Raw genomic sequence first — 16,103 nt, forward strand, 5'->3', positions numbered from 1 at the left:
GCTCCCTGTGCTTCATGGATTTACAAGTGGTATCACTTAGCAACTTGAGGACTAATATTGTCACTCCTTTGTGTGTTTATATATTTAAGGATCTGCTCGAAATGAGGGATCTGTACAGTCTTTTACAGCTCAGAGGTTCATTGTTCATGGCTCCTTCACACGTATAAATATGCATTCACTGTTATTTTAGGTTGGTTAAGGAGAATCCATCATGGGATTTTCCTTTTGTGTTACCTTTAAATGTACAGAAGTATCAAGTAGTCCGCTAAAAAAGCAAATAAAAGTCAGGTGGAGATTTTTCTGACTAACACTCTGCTGTGGTTGTAGTGATAAATGTCCTTTATGTAGGTTCTGTCGTTCTCCTTCTTTTCCAGTGAACACGTCATCCCAAATAAAATGTCCATGGTTCTTTTAAAACATCCTAATGATGTGTCTATCTGACTGTATGCTTATGCAGGACAGAACTTTTCTACAGACTTTTTCCATAGACTTTCTAAATGACCCATCTTGCCAGGTATACAATGACTTGTTCCCATTTTGTAACTCATCTCATATTACTATAGCAGTTGTCTGAATTATCATTTTCCAATTCATGTGAAATAAACCATTTAATGTCAGTCTTACAAAATGGCTCTGTAGTTGGAGGGTCATTTTTTATAAAATTCGATTGCCTGTATAGCTTTTTCCAGCCATGATATTTTGTTTCTTTAACCAGTTCTTTAACCAGCCCAACTGATTTATTCCTGATCACAAATCATCATTTTCATTTTTTATTTCTTACATGAGGCATAAAGAGCTATAAAAAATGTTCTTTCGGACATTCAAGTAATTTTTCGCATCTTTTTTGTTGTGATGCATGGGGCTTCATGTTTATGTGGCTGTCACATTCTATTTTTTTTGTTTGCTGGTATTGGGCTATATCAGTGGAACAATAAGGTGAAGAAATAAATGTATGTTTTTCCCATTTTTTTTTAAAGAACACTTAGGACCGCTAAAATATTGTATTGCGCTGTATTGTATTATTTTGTGTCAGCTATTTTTAGATATTGGACACATTTATTTTTAGTAGCAGCCATTTGGAATGACAGTGGCATATCTATTCATCATTACCTGTTATTTTTTTAATCATTTTTCATTTATTTTACACTTTGTGCTCTCCTGAAGGTTGCAATGCATTTAATAAGGTATTTAAATATTGGATTTTTTTTTTTTCATCTTATTTCCCTTTAACTGGGGCTGCTATAATAGCTCCAGTTACAGAGGAAATGCAGCTTCCTGACTGCATAGCAAAGCTGTCTTGGTCTCCCATGACACCTTAGTTGATGTTCCCTCCCTATACACAACACAGCAATTACATGACGATCAGTCCTTTCCATTACTGCATACACAGTGCCTCTTTGGCGCTGTGTATACAGCTATGAAAACGACACAGACGGTAATGAACTTTCTGTGCCTTCTCAATGGGGGCTCCGGCTGTCTCAGTCAGCAGCGCTCCTATTCAATTACATTTTAGAACATCACTGCACAGTAGGAGTGAGACCACCTGGACGTTTAAAGTCTATAGGCAGTCCAGAAGCAGTTAAAAAAAAGTGGCAAAAGGACACTATTAAGATATAGTCGTGTCAACTGGGGTTTTTTTTTTTTTTTCAATTTTCGTTTTGTCATTTTTGCATGAAGAACAATCATCTTTGCACTTAGTAAACTCCTCAACATTGAATTTGCCACACCAAGAAAAAAAAAGTGGAGGATTTAAGAACATCAGCAAATTGATAGACATGTTAACGATAAGCAAATGATGAAAAGTAGAAGCAACATTTTCAAAAAACAGAAGAAATAAACGCACTTACACACCTTGCAATGTATTAGTGAGACTGTTAATGGTTGTCAGCGGAATGTTCTGCGGAATGCACTTGGGCGCATAAATCTTCAAGATCCACGGCTGGCAGCTCCCATTGCAATTGCTGATCAATGATTTCCCAGATGTGCTTGACGGAGATAAGTTTGGAGATTGTTCAGGTCACGGCAGCAGGTTTAAGCCACGCATGCTGCTCACAGTAGGGCAAGCAATATGCGGTTTGGCAATTTCAAGTTGAAAAATGGCTCCTGGGACACTTTGGAGAAATGGCCATGTGTTGTACTTGACTAAATTAAATGCTAGTTTGTCAGAGCTAAATGTAAACCTGAAATGTAGTATGAATTTGAAGCATAATCTATTCAATTAGGCTGATGAAAATGTAGCATTTGTATGCTGTAAGCATTTCTTCACAAAGCAGCTAAGCGGATGTTCTAGAAAAAACAGAATGATGTTTGCACCTGTGTATGGAAGTAAGGTAGCCTCTCCTAAAATAAACCAGTTTTATAACTTTTGCCCAACTTCCATAAATAATGTGATATTCTTAGAATTAAAATGACATGACCCCGATTGATGATAAAAGTGTGCACCATCCATCGAATAAACAAGGAGACTATTTATTTCCTTAGTGCATGGTCCCGGGAAACAGACAGCGCTGGCATGGCAGTTTCCTCCAATGGCTATCATTGATTCCATATGGAGGGACATATCTTTTGAAGAGCACTATATGTGAATTATCTGTCAGTACAGCAGATAAAGCAAGCATTCAGTTTTTTTTCTTCCTCCCAGAGGAATGATTAATCTTCTGTTTATTTCTTTTTCTAACTGGCTGGTTTGATAAATGTTCATATAATGAATTCCATTCTTTATTAAACTGAAGCAAAGTTTGTTCAATAGTTCCCTAATAACAGTGTGTAGCTACTTCAAAGGCCACGGAAATGTAATAAGATCATGTAGGAGATGCCACTTATTATTAAGTGATGGGCACATGTGGAAGCAGAAGAATTTTACAGTGGGGTATCTTGTCTTTATACTGTACACAGAATACAGATGTAACAGAGCTGAATCTGTTGTTTAGCCAGAGAAGGTCTGAGGAGGGTCTTGATCCCCATCCACAAGCTAACTTTCTCCATTGACTTCACTGTGGAAGTAAAAAATACCAAAACCTAGTGGATTTAACTACAGCGAATATGAAGGAGGCCTCCAGAAGTGACAAGTCATCAGACACTGTTCTAGTGATATGATGACTGTGACCGCTGCTGCCTATAACTGACTGCAGCAGTCACATTAGTTTTGATGTCATTGCTAGAGCTGGAAGAACAATGTCCGGTCTTAGAACCAAGAAAGTATGACATGGGATCAGAAGAATGAAGGGTATGCATGGGACCAGCAGAAGTTTGGGACCTAAAACCCCATGCTTTGTTTTTAATTTAATCTTTTATTTAAAACAAACTGCTGTTAGAAGCTACAAATGGAAATCCACATCAAAATCCACATGATTTGCTGCACTGTGGATCGCTTGTGGATTCTTGGTTGAATTTGTTACAGTGAGTGCCACCTGTGTGAACCTGACCTTGAAAGGGTTATTATCTTCATCTTATTTATTTATTATGCTTATATCGTGCCTTTACAGCAATAGTGTGAGAATTTCTGATGTTAAAATATAACTTTTAATTTAAACATTAAAAAAGAGCCAACATTTATATGACACTTCATCGTGAGCTATGGCAAACCACATATATATATATACTGTATAGACAAAAGTATTTTTACTTTACACCACCCTCTATGGTATGAGGAAGAGAAAAAAGCTATTGTACCATTATTTTCTACACAAACACCCCAGGTAACCTGTTGTTACACTGATGATGCCTTCCATTCGGGGAGGGTAATATCATGCTTGGAGGCAAGGGGAGTTTCCTTTACCAGGTAAGGCACCCACACACAACACATTCCGAATCCAGGCCAGAAAGGGGAGCTCTGAACCCGGATTCAGGGGATCTTCCCTCAGATAGAGATATTCTGGTCTGGAGGAGGAGTTAGGCAGTTAGTGAGAGACACTAAGGAGTGAGCAGATGGCGGAGCCATGCAGCCAGGCTTTGAGCTGCAGTTCCGGGATAGGAGGAGAACTCGAGGGGTTGATCATGGTGGAGCCAAAGAGGGAAGGAGCACAGTGGAGAAAGCAAAGGCCTCAGAGGAGAACTGTGACTGGGCACCCTCAGAGCCGAAGCGCAGGAACCGGGCACCAGGAGCCCAAGGCTGTGTTATACTCTAGGACACATAGCAGGACCGGAGGGCATTAGACTGTACGTTACTTACCCACACCAAGTCTGAGGTGAAGCAGTATCTTAAGAGCCCGGGTCGTGATAGAGACCCTGTAAAACGGCTCACACTGCCCACCATGCAGGCACCTGTCCCAGGACAGGAGAGAGAAAGCAAGCTGCCAGCAAGCTTCAGGCAGCAGAGACTTCGCACATCAGAGCAAGTAGGAAAGGCTTACGGAACCTCACCTGGAAAAGAGGATTTACCTATATCCTCCAAGCCAGCCGGACCACAGCTACACCTGTACCTGGTACCCTGGACTGAGGCCTGTTACCATCAGTAAAGCAGGTAAAGACTGCAACTCTGTGTCATCCGTTATTTACCGGCAACCCACCATCCTTGCCATACACCTTGGGAACCCTGGGGACCCCGCTTCACCTGTGGGAAGTGTCACCGTCTTGCTGGAATAACATCACCCCAGAGGACCCCTTTAAGCAGCGTCGGTCCCTCTGACCGAGAGCCACAGGTGGCATCACGAATAGACTTTATTACCAAATTCCTTTTAAAGACTTTTCCCCTCTCAGTGAGTGTCCACAGACCGGGTCGCAGCCACCATGACATCCCCTTTAAAAGTGACTGGAACCGGTACCGAGTATCCCCATTGACCTGGTGGGCGACTCACATCCACCTTAGTATGTGTCTAGTAAGTCAATGGAACAATGTCACCCAATTTCCATATGAAGCATAGAGTTGTTCTCAAAAGTTACGTACCCCGGCAGAATTTTTGCTTTGTTATTTTTTTTTTTCCAAAGAATATGAATGATAACACCAAAACTTTTTCTCCACTCATGGTAATTGGTTGGGTGAAGCCATTTTTTGTCAAACTACTGTGTTTTCTCTTTTTAAATCATAATGACAACCCAAAACATCCAAATGACCCTGATCAAAAGTTCACATACCCTGGCAATTTTGGCCTGATAACATGCACAGAAGTTGACACAAATGGGTTTGAATGGCTGCTAAAGGTAACATCCTCACCTGTGAACAGTTTGCTTGTAATGAGAGCATGCGCAGAAAAGCTGAGCGAGTTTATGGGATACAGACAGACTCTTGCATCTTTCATCCAGCCACTGACATTTCTGGATTGTGCATCATGGGGAAAGCAAAAGAATTGTCAATAGATCTATGGGAAAAGGTAAATAAAATGTATAAAACAGGAAAGAGATACAAAAAGATATCCAAGGAATTGATAATGCCAGTCAGCAGCGTTCAAACTGTGATTAACAAATGGAAAAACAAAACCACGACCAGGTAGACCAACAAAAATGTCATCCACAACTGCCAGGAAAATTGTTCGGGATGCAAAGAAAAACCCACAAATAACATCAGCTGAAATACAGTACTCTCTGAAAACTAGTGGTATGGCTGTTTCAAGATGCACAATAAGGAGGCACTTGAAGAAAAATGGGTTGCATGGATGAGTCGCCAGAAGAAAGCCATTACTGCGCAAGTGCCACAAAGTATCTCACCTACAACACGCAAAACAGCACAGAGACAAGCCTCAAAACTTCTGAAACAAGGTAATTTGGAGTGATGAGACCAAATTTGAACTTTTTGGCCACAACCATAAACGTTACATTTGGAGATAGGTCAACAAAGCCTACGATGAAAGGAACACCATTCCTACTGTAAAGCACAGAGGTGGATCGCTGATGTTTTGGGGATGTGTGAGCTACAAAGGCACAGGAAACTTAGTCAAAGTTGAAGGAAAAATGAATGCAACACGTTATCAGCAAATACTGGAGACAAATTTGCACTCATCAGCTCAGAAGCTGTCCATGGGACGTACTTGGACGTTACAACATGACAATGCTCAAAATGCAAGGTCAAGTCGACCTGTCATTGGTCACAGCAGAACAAATTGAAGGTTCTGGAGTGGCCATTTCAGTTACCTGACCTCATTATCATTGAGCCACTCTGGGGAGATCTCAAACGTGCAGTTCATGCTAGACAGCCCAGGAATTTAAAGGAACTTGAAGCTTTTTTCAAAGAAGAACGGGCAGCTTTACCATCTGAGAAAATAAAGAACCTCATCCACAACTACCACAAAAGACTTCAAGCTGTCATTGATGTTAGAGGGGGCAATACACAGTATTAAGAAATGGGGTATGTGAACTTTTGATCAGAATCATGTGGTTGTTTTGGGTTGTCATGATTTAAAAAGAGAAAACACAGTAGTTTGACAATAAATGGCTTCATCCAATCACTAACCATGAGTGGATAAAAAGTTTTGATGTTGTCATTCATATTCTCTGAAAAAAGATCAAGAAAGCCATAATTCTGCCGGGGGAAGTAAACTTTTGAGGACAACTGTAACATCAAGATCCTTCAATGGTTCAGGGTATCTCCTTTTTATAACCAGGGGGCATCTAGATAAACATATAATAATCTTTATTTTTATATAGCGCTAACATATTCCACGGCGCTTTACAGAAATTATCATCGCTGTCCCCAATGGGGCTCACATTCTAAATTCCCTATCAGTATGTCTTTGGAATGTGGGAGGAAACCGGAGTGCCCAGAGGAAATCCAAGCAAACACAGAGAGAACATACAAACTCTTTGCAGATGTTGTCCTTGATGGGATGGATTTGAACCCAGGACCTCAGCGCTGCAAGGCTGCTGTGCTAACCACTGCGCCACCGTGCTGCCCTACATAGCCCTGCTGTACCCTGTAGGAGCTGTTGTAACCCTGTAGATCCCAAATGCTGCTCCATATACATATTTCACAACATTTTACAGATATTGTCATCGCTGTCCTCATTGTGGCTCACAATCTAGATTCCCTATCAGTATGTTTTTGGATTGTGGGAAGAAACCAGAATACCGGAGGAAGCCCACGCAAACACGTGGAGAACATAAAAACTCCTTGCAGATGATGTTTCGGGTGGGATTTGAACTCAGGATGCTAGCGCCTCATTTTCAACTTAAATGGTTAAATTGCAAAGTTTTTGTAAGCAAAATTAGTTCATTGCTTTGTGCCTAGGACTGACTTTCATCATTGCTTTGCTTAGAAGCTTCTCCACATAGAGCTTGTAAGTAGTGCTCTGGTGCTTGCTGTTAGAGTTGAGCGAATATATTCAGAACCGGTCACCGAATCTGAATTTGCCATATTCATGCCATATTGGTAGCCTATTCGTGCCAAATTTATGTTTGATGATCGGTTCCGAACATATTCGGTAATTTCTACTACCATTGACTCCAATGACATTTGGCTGTATTGCTAAAACAATATTTGCTGCCGATCGTAATCGGAACAAAATTTTAAAAAATTTGCTCAACTCTACTTGCTGGATCGCTGGATCTGGCCAACTTCAGTGGCACTGCACTCCTCTGATCCTATCTTCTAGAAGGATAAGAGTGCAAAAAGGTCAGGCCAGCGATGATGCCGCTGGTCTGAAATGTCAACCGAGCAGTAGCACACTGCCCCAAACAAGCATGAAGCTGCAAGACAGGGGAACGGTGCGCTCCTGCAGAAGAATTTAAGAAAACCCCTACATATCTGTCCTTGGATGTACCTTCAACACAGTTAAAGCGTTGTATGATAGTGTGAACTGGGAGAGGAGAGTTACATTATTAAAAAAATATAATAGTCAGGTATTTTGCATATACAGCTTAGCAAATTAAGCTGCGCAGATATTATTAAATATTATGGATCATGTTTACCAATCTGCAGCTGCTTCCTGCACATGGTTCTTCTTCAAGGATACATTCAGATGTCTTATTTACAATCCTAGTGTCAATATTTATATGAAGGAGCTTTGTTCTTGTGCAAACATTGGATATTAAAGTTGTTAGAAGATCTTACTTGTTATTTTCGGGATAAACTAAAAGAAACACAATACATGTATTATCGTTTTCTTAAGTGTGGCAATTGTAGCAGTATTATTGCTGTAGGCTACAGCTCCTAGGCAGCGAAGTGCATGGTCTATACATTAAAGTAAACTTGATTCCCGTTTGTTTATTCAGATTTTCCAGCTGCAAACCTGGGCATATGAAAATAATTGAAGCAGATTTCTGAATGCTAACAAAATGAGTGACATTAATTATGTCCACTGCATCTGGTGCTTCGATTTTCCAGCTGAGAGCTTCTAATGGATTTAGTATATACAGATTGTTTACAAACAGGCTGTAGCTGTATGAGGGATGCCATTAGTGCAGCTGATAATTTCATATTCATCATGTCATTAAAGGGCATCTAATGCGGCTACTATTACATTTGTCACTGTTATATCTAGTACAACACTCACTCTCAAGTTTGCTATGAAATCCCCCAACCAACTGTTCCCATTGTATACATATTTATGGAAAAGGCAAAAATGTATCCAAATGTAGACTTTCGATAAACGTTTCTACTGTTTTAGAGCTACGGTACATAGCACAAAATGATTATCTAATGAAGATCGGTACTTTGGTGCCGCTTGAATTTGAAGTTTCCAACTAGCAGTGCAGAATTTAGTGACTGTTCAGAAACTTTACCTACAAATTGCAGACAGTTAAATCCCCCAGTGATGGTTAATGGATATCCATTTCCATGCTGGATGTGTTGCAGATTTCCCTCTTCATTTATGTTCCACTGTTGCTTAAATGGTCATTTGTTTTCATTTCAACAAACTTTTCCATACCCTACACTAGAAACAAATACAGCCACCAGTTATCCCACTTAAAAAAGATGAGAGAGGCCATCATAGGTAGACCACAACTATTAAAGTCAAAATGAGAAAACAAATCCAGAAAATCACCTTGTCTGATTTGGCTACATTTATTTAGCAAATTATGGTGGAATAAAAGTATTTGGTCATTAACAAAAGTTCTTCTCAATATTTTGTTATATATCCTTTGTTGGCAATGACAGAGGTCAAACATTTTCTATAAGTCTTCACAAAGTTGGCACACACTGTTGGTGGAATGTTGGCCCATTCCTCCATGCAAATCTCCTCTAGAGCAGTGATGTTTTGGGCCTGTTGCTGGGCAATACGGACTTTCAACTCCCTCCTAAGGTTTTCTATGGGATTGAAATCTGGAGACTGGCTAGGCCACTCCAGAACCTTCATATGATTCTTATGAAGCCACTCCTTCATTGCCCTGGCGGTGTGCTTGGGATCATTATCATGCTGAAAGACCCATCTTCAATGACCTTGCTGATGGAAGGAGGTTTGCACTCAAAATCTCATGATACAGTTAGGGCCAGAAATATTTGGACAGTGACACAAGTTTTGTTATTTTAGCTGTTTACAAAAACATGTTCAGAAATACAATTATATATATAATATGGGCTGAAAGTGCACACTCCCAGCTGCAATGTGATAGTTACCACATCCAAATCGGAGAAAGGGTTTAGGAATCATAGCTCTGTAATGCATAGCGTCCTCTTTTTCAAGGGACCAAAAGTAATTGGACAATGGACTCTGAGGGCTGCAATTAACTCTGAAGGCGTCTCCCTCGTTAACCTGTAATCAATGAAGTAGTTAAAAGGTCAGGGGTGGATTCCAGGTGTGTGGTTTTGCATTTGGAAGCTGTTGCTGTGAGCAGACAACATGCGGTCAAAGGAACTCTCAATTGAGGTGAAGCAGAACATCCTGAGGCTGAAAAAAAAGAAAAAAACCATCAGAGAGATAGCAGACATGCTTGGAGTAGCAAAATCAACAGTTGGGTACATTCTGAGAAAAAAGGAATTGACTGGTGAGCTTGGGAACTCAAAAAGGCCTGGGCGTCCACGGATGACAACAGTGGTGGATGATCGCCGCATACTTAATTTGATGAAGAAGAACCCGTTCACAACATCAACTGAAGTCCAGAACACTCTCAGTGAAGTAGGTGTATCTGTCTCTAAGTCAACAGTAAAGAGAAGACTCCATGACAGTAAATACAAAGGGTTCACATCTAGATGCAAACCATTCATCAATACCAAAAATAGACAGGCCAGAGTTAAATTTGCAGAAAAAACCTCAAGAAGCCAGCTCAGTTCTGGAAAAGTATTCTATGGACAGATGAGACAAAGATCAACCTGTACCAGAATGATGGGAAGAAAAAAGTTTGGAGAAGAAAGGGAACGGCACATGATCCAAGGCACACCACATCCTCTGTAAAACATGGTGGAGGCAACGTGATGGCATGGGCATGCATGTCTTTCAATGGCACTGGGTCACTTGTGTTTATTGATGACATAAGAGCAGGCAAGAGTAGCCGGATGAATTCTGAAGTGTACCGGGATATACTTTCAGCCCAGATTCAGCCAAATGCTGCAAAGTTGATTGGACGGCGCTTCATAGTACAGATGGACAATGACCCCAAGCATACAGCCAAAGCTACCCAGGAGTTCATGAGTGCCAAAAAGTGGAACATTCTGCAATGGCCAAGTCAATCTCCAGATCTAAACCCAATTGAGCATGCATTTCACTTGCTCAAATCCAGACTTAAGACGGAAAGACCCACAAACAAGCAAGACCTGAAGGCTGCGGCTGTAAAGGCCTGGCAAAGCATTAAGAAGGAGGAAACCCAGCGTTTGGTGATGTCCATGGGTTTCAGACTTAAGGCAGTGATTGCCTCCAAAGGATTTGCAACAAAATATTGAAAATAAAAATATTTAGTTTGGGTTATGTTTATTTGTCCAATTACTTTTGACCTCCTAAAATGTGGAGTGTTTGTAAAGAAATGTGTACAATTCCTACGTTTTCTATCAGATATTTTTGTTCAACTCTTCAAATTAAACGTTACAATCTGCACTTGAATTCTGTTGTAGAGGTTTCATTTCAAATCCAATGTGGTGGCATGCAGAGCCCAACTCGCGAAAATTGTGTCACTGTCCAAATATTTCTGGCCCTAACTGTACATGGCCCCATTCATTCTTTCATGTACATGGCTCAGTCGTCCTGGTCCCTTTGCAGAGAAACAGCCCCAATGCGTGATGTTGGCACCCCCATGCTTCACAGTAGGTATGGTGTTCTTTGGATGCAACTCTGCATTCTGTCTCCTCCAAACATGATGAGTTATGTTTCTAACAAACAGTGCTACTTTGGTTTCATCAGACCATATGGCATTCTCCCAATACTCTTCTGGATAGTCCAAATGCTCTCTAGCAAACTTCAGACGAGCCCGGACATGTACTGGCTTAAGCAGGGGGACAAGTCTGGCACTGCAAGATCTGAGTCCCTGGCAGCGTAGTATGTTACTGATGGTAGCCTTTGTTACGGTGGTCCCAGCTTTATGCAGGTCATTCACTAGGTCCCACCGTGTGGTTCTGGGATTTTTGCTCACCGTTCTTGTGATCATTTTAACTCCATGGGTTGAGATCTTGCGTGGAGCCCCAGATCGAGGGAGTTTATCAGTGGTCTTGTATGTCTTCCATTTTCTTATTATTGCTCCCACAGTTAATTTCATCACAACAAGCTGCTTGCCTATTGCAGATTCAGTCTTCCCAGCCTGGCGCAGGGCTACAATTTTGTTTCTGGTGTCATTCAACAGCTCTTTGGTCTTCACCATAGTAGAGTTGGAGTGTGACTGCTTGAGGTTGTCCACAGGTGTCTTTTATACTGATAACAAGTTCAAACAGGTGTCATTACTACAAGTAATGAGTGGAGGACAGAGGAGCCTCTTAAAGAAGAAGTTACAGGTCTGTGAGAGCCAGAAATCTTGCATCATTTTAAGTGACCAAATACTTATTTTCCACCATAATTTGCAAAATAAATCTTGCCAAATCAGACAAGGTGACTTATTGGGTATGTTTTCTCATTTTGACGCTTATACTTGTGGTCTACCTATGATGTCAATTACAGGCCTCTCTCATCTTTTAAGTGGGAGAACTTGCACAATTGGTGGCTGACTAAATACTTTTTTACCCAACTGTATAAGAAACCTTGGAATATACAGAACTGTGCAAAAGTTTCAAGCAGGTGTGGAAAAAATGTATGCTTCAAAAATACTTTATTATTATAAAATAGCAAAATGCAGGGTCAGTAAACAAAAGAGAAATTTTAATCAAGTCCAGTTTTTTGGTGTGACTGACCACCTTTTGTCTTCAAAACAGCATCAATTCTTGTATGTGCAACTACACAATGTCAAGGATCTGGTAGGATTATATACAGTTGCCTGAGTAACCCATTATTCCAAACAGGTGATAATTATCATCATTTTCATATGTAGGGTGGAGCCTAGTTGTTAACTGAAATAGGAACAGCTGTGTGAGAGCCTTAACCCCTTAAGGACTGCCGATACGTCTTTTAACGGCGGCAGTTAAGGGTACTTAAACCACAGCTCTGCTTTATAACGGCGCTGAGGTTTTTAAGTGTATAGCGCCCCCAGAGTCAGAATTTCTCTGTTGTCTCGGCTACTGGAGGTAGCTGAGACCCCAGAGACATAATTCGGGTCAGTTTTTACCAACTCTGGTGTTGCGATCGCCGTTATTAATGGTATAATGTTGACCGCAAAAAAATCCATTTAATTTCTCTCTCCTTTGATGTGATCAAATATCAGAGGAAGGAGAAATAGGGTACCCCGATCACCCCCCTGGTACCTCTGATGTCCCTGCATGCCCCCGTGAAGTCACCCGGGCCACCAAAATCTTCCAGGAGAAAATGGACGGTGCATGCACAGTGCGCGCGCCAAGATCTGCCAGCCACCACCCAGAAAAAATAGGAAATTTATCCTATTTGTTCATTTTGATCACTATGATAGACCCTACCACAGTGATAAAAATAAAAAAAAGTAAATAAAACCCCCCTTTATCACCCCTTTAGTTAGGGAAAAATAATAAAATAAAAAATATATCTTTATTTCCATTCTTCCATTAGGGTTAGAGTTGGGCTAGAGTGAGTTGGGCTAAAGTTAAGGTTAGGGTTGGGCTGAAGCTTGGATTAGGGTTAGGCTAAAGCTAGGGTTAGGGTTGAGCTAAAGCTAGGGTTAGGGTTGGACTAAAGTGAGTTGGGCTAAAGTTAGGGTTAGGGATAGGATTAGGGCTAGGGATAGGGTTAAGGTTAGGGATAGGGCTAAGGTTAGGGCAAGGAGTGGGATTACAGTTAGGGTTGGGATTAGGGTTAGGGGTGTGTTAGAGTTAGGGATAGGTTTGTGGTTAAGGTTAGAATTAAGGTTAGGGGTGTGTTTGGGTTAAGGTTGGAGTTGGAATTGGGGGGTTTCCACTGTTTAGGTACATCAGAAGGTCTCCAAGCACAACATGGCGCCACCATTAGTGTTGAGCGATACCGACCGATACTTGAAAGTATCGGTATCGGATAGTATCGGCCGATACCCGAAAAGTATCGGATATCGCCGATACCGATACCCGATACCAATACAAGTCAATGGGACACCAAGTATCGGAAGGTATCCTAATGGTTCCCAGGGTCTGAAGGAGAGGAAACTCTCCTTCAGGCCCTGGGATCCATATTAATGTGTAAAATAAAGAATTAAAATAAAAAATATTAATATAATTACCTCTCCGGAGGCCCCTGGACATCACCGCTGGTAACCGGCAGCCTTCTTTGCTTAAAATGAGCGCGTTTAGGACCTGAGAATGACATCGCGGCTTCTGATTGGTCGCGTGCCGCTCATGTGACCGCCACGCGACCAATCAGAAGCCGCGACGTCATTCTCAGGTCCTAAATTCCTAGAATGAGGAGTTTAGGACCTGAGAATGACGTCGCGGCTTCTGATTGGTCGCGTGGCGGTCACATGAGTGGCACGCGACCAATCAGAAGCCGTAACGTCATGGAAGTCCCTAAACGCGCTCATTTTAAACAAAGAAGGCTGCCGGTTACCAGCGGTGATGTTCAGGGGCCTCCGGAGAGGTGAGTATATCAATATTTTTTATTTTAATTCTTTATTTTACACATTAATATGGATCCGATACCGATTCCCGATACCACAAAAGTATCGGAACTCGGTATCGGAATTCCGATACTGCAAGTATCGGTCGATACCCGATACTTGTGGTATCGGAATGCTCAATACTAGCCACCATTGATTCCAACCAATTTTGCATTCAAAATGTAAAACGGTGCTCCCTCCCTTCTGAGCCCTGCCATGCACTCAACGTGGCTTTTTTCACATATGGGGTATCAGCGTACTTGGGAGATATTTCACAACAAATTTTGTGGTCCATTTTCTCCTGCTACACTTGTGAAAATAAAAAAAATTGGTTACACATTAATTTTTTTGTGAAAAAAGTAAAATGTTTATTTTTTCCTTCCACATTGCTTTAGTTCTTGTGAAGCACCTGAAGGGTTAATAAACTTCTTGAATGTGGTAGTGTGCACCTTGAGGGCTGAAATTTTTAGAATGGTGTCACTTTTGGGTAAATCACTTCAAATGTGAGGTGGTCCTTAAAATAAAGGTTTTCTAAATTTTGTTGGAAAAATGAGAAATCACTGGTCAACTTTTAACCCTTATAACTTCCTAACAAATAAAATTGTTTCCAAAATTGTGCTGATGTAAAGTTGACATGTGGGAAATGTTATTTAACCCCTTTTTGCCATTGGACGTACTATCCCGTCCATGTGACCTGGGGCTTAATTCCTATGGACGGGATAGTACATCATAGGCGATCAGCCGCGCTCATGGGGAGATCGTGGCCAATCGCAGCCGGGTGTCAGCTGATTATCACAGCTGACATCCAGCACTATGGGCCAGGAGCAGTCAAGGACAGCCCCTGGCACATTAGCCCCCAGAACACTGCGATCAAACATGACCGCAGCGTTCCGGTGGCATTGGGAAGCATCGAGCAGGGAGGGAGCTCCCTGTGTGCTTCCCTGAGACCCTCAGAACAATGCGATGTGATTGTGTTGTTCCGAGGGTCTCCTCAGTTCTCCTCCCTGCAGGCCCCGTATCCAATATGGCCACAGGGGTCCTTCCGGGTCCTGCAGGGAGGTGGCTTGCGAGCGCCTGCTGAGAGCAGGTGCCGGCAAGCCTCCATCACTGCATGTCAGATCTCTGATCTAACACAGTGCTGTGCAAAGTGTCAGATCAACGATCTGACACTACATAGTGATGTCCCACCCTGGGACAAAGTAACAAAGTTAAAAAAAAAAATACACTGTGTAAAAATATATAAAAAAAACCTAAATAAAGAAAAAAATAAAGAAAAAAAAATATTGTTCCAATAAATACATTATGTAAATAAAAAAAACAATAAAAGTACACATATTTAATATCGATGCATCTGTAATGACCCAACCTATGACACTGTTCATTTAGTTAACCTCTTCAGTGAACACCGTAAAAATAAATAAAAATCGAGGCAAAAACAATGCTTAATCATCATATCGCCGATCAAAAATTAGACACGCAATCACAAAGACGGATATAAATAAACATGGTACTGCTGAAAACGTCATCTTGCCCCGCAAAAATCGAGCCGCCATGCAGCATCATCAGAGAAAAAAAGAAAAGTTATAGCTCTCAGAATAAAGCGATTCAAAAATAATTATGTTTTATATAAAATAGTTTTATTGTATAAAAGCACCAAAACATAAAAAAAATTGAGGTATCGCTGTAATCGTACTGACCCGAAGAATAAAACTGCTTTATCAATTTTACCAAATGCGGAATGGTATAAACATCCCCCCCCAAAACAAATTCATGAATTGCTGGTGTTTGTTCATTCTGCCTAACAAAAATCGCTATAAAAAGCGATCAAAAAATGTCATGTGCCCAAAAATGGTACCAATAAAAACATCAACTCATCCCACAAAAAACAAGACCTCACATGACACATGTGGACCAAAATATGGAAAAATTATAGCTCTCAAAATGTTGTTGACGCAAAAACTATTTTTTGTTATAAAATGGTCTTTTAGTGTGTGACAGCTGCCAAACATAAAAACCCACTATAAAAACACACTATAAATAGTAAATCAAACCCCGCTTTATCACCGCCTTGTCTTTTTCCTGGAGATCCCGCAGCACGTCCAATGCACTGGGACGTATGGAAGCTCAAC

The 16,103-nt window shown here is 41.1% G+C and overlaps 1 protein-coding gene across 2 annotated transcripts in view; it reads left to right on the forward strand.

Moving 5' to 3' along the window:
- Positions 1-16,103, forward strand: part of CFAP299 (cilia and flagella associated protein 299) — a 967,879-nt gene that overhangs the window by 944,120 nt on the left and 7,656 nt on the right. The gene's annotated exons all lie outside the window — the stretch shown is intronic.

The sequence above is a fragment of the Ranitomeya imitator genome, chromosome 1, assembly GCF_032444005.1.
Source record: "Ranitomeya imitator isolate aRanImi1 chromosome 1, aRanImi1.pri, whole genome shotgun sequence".
NCBI lineage: Eukaryota > Metazoa > Chordata > Amphibia > Anura > Dendrobatidae > Ranitomeya > Ranitomeya imitator.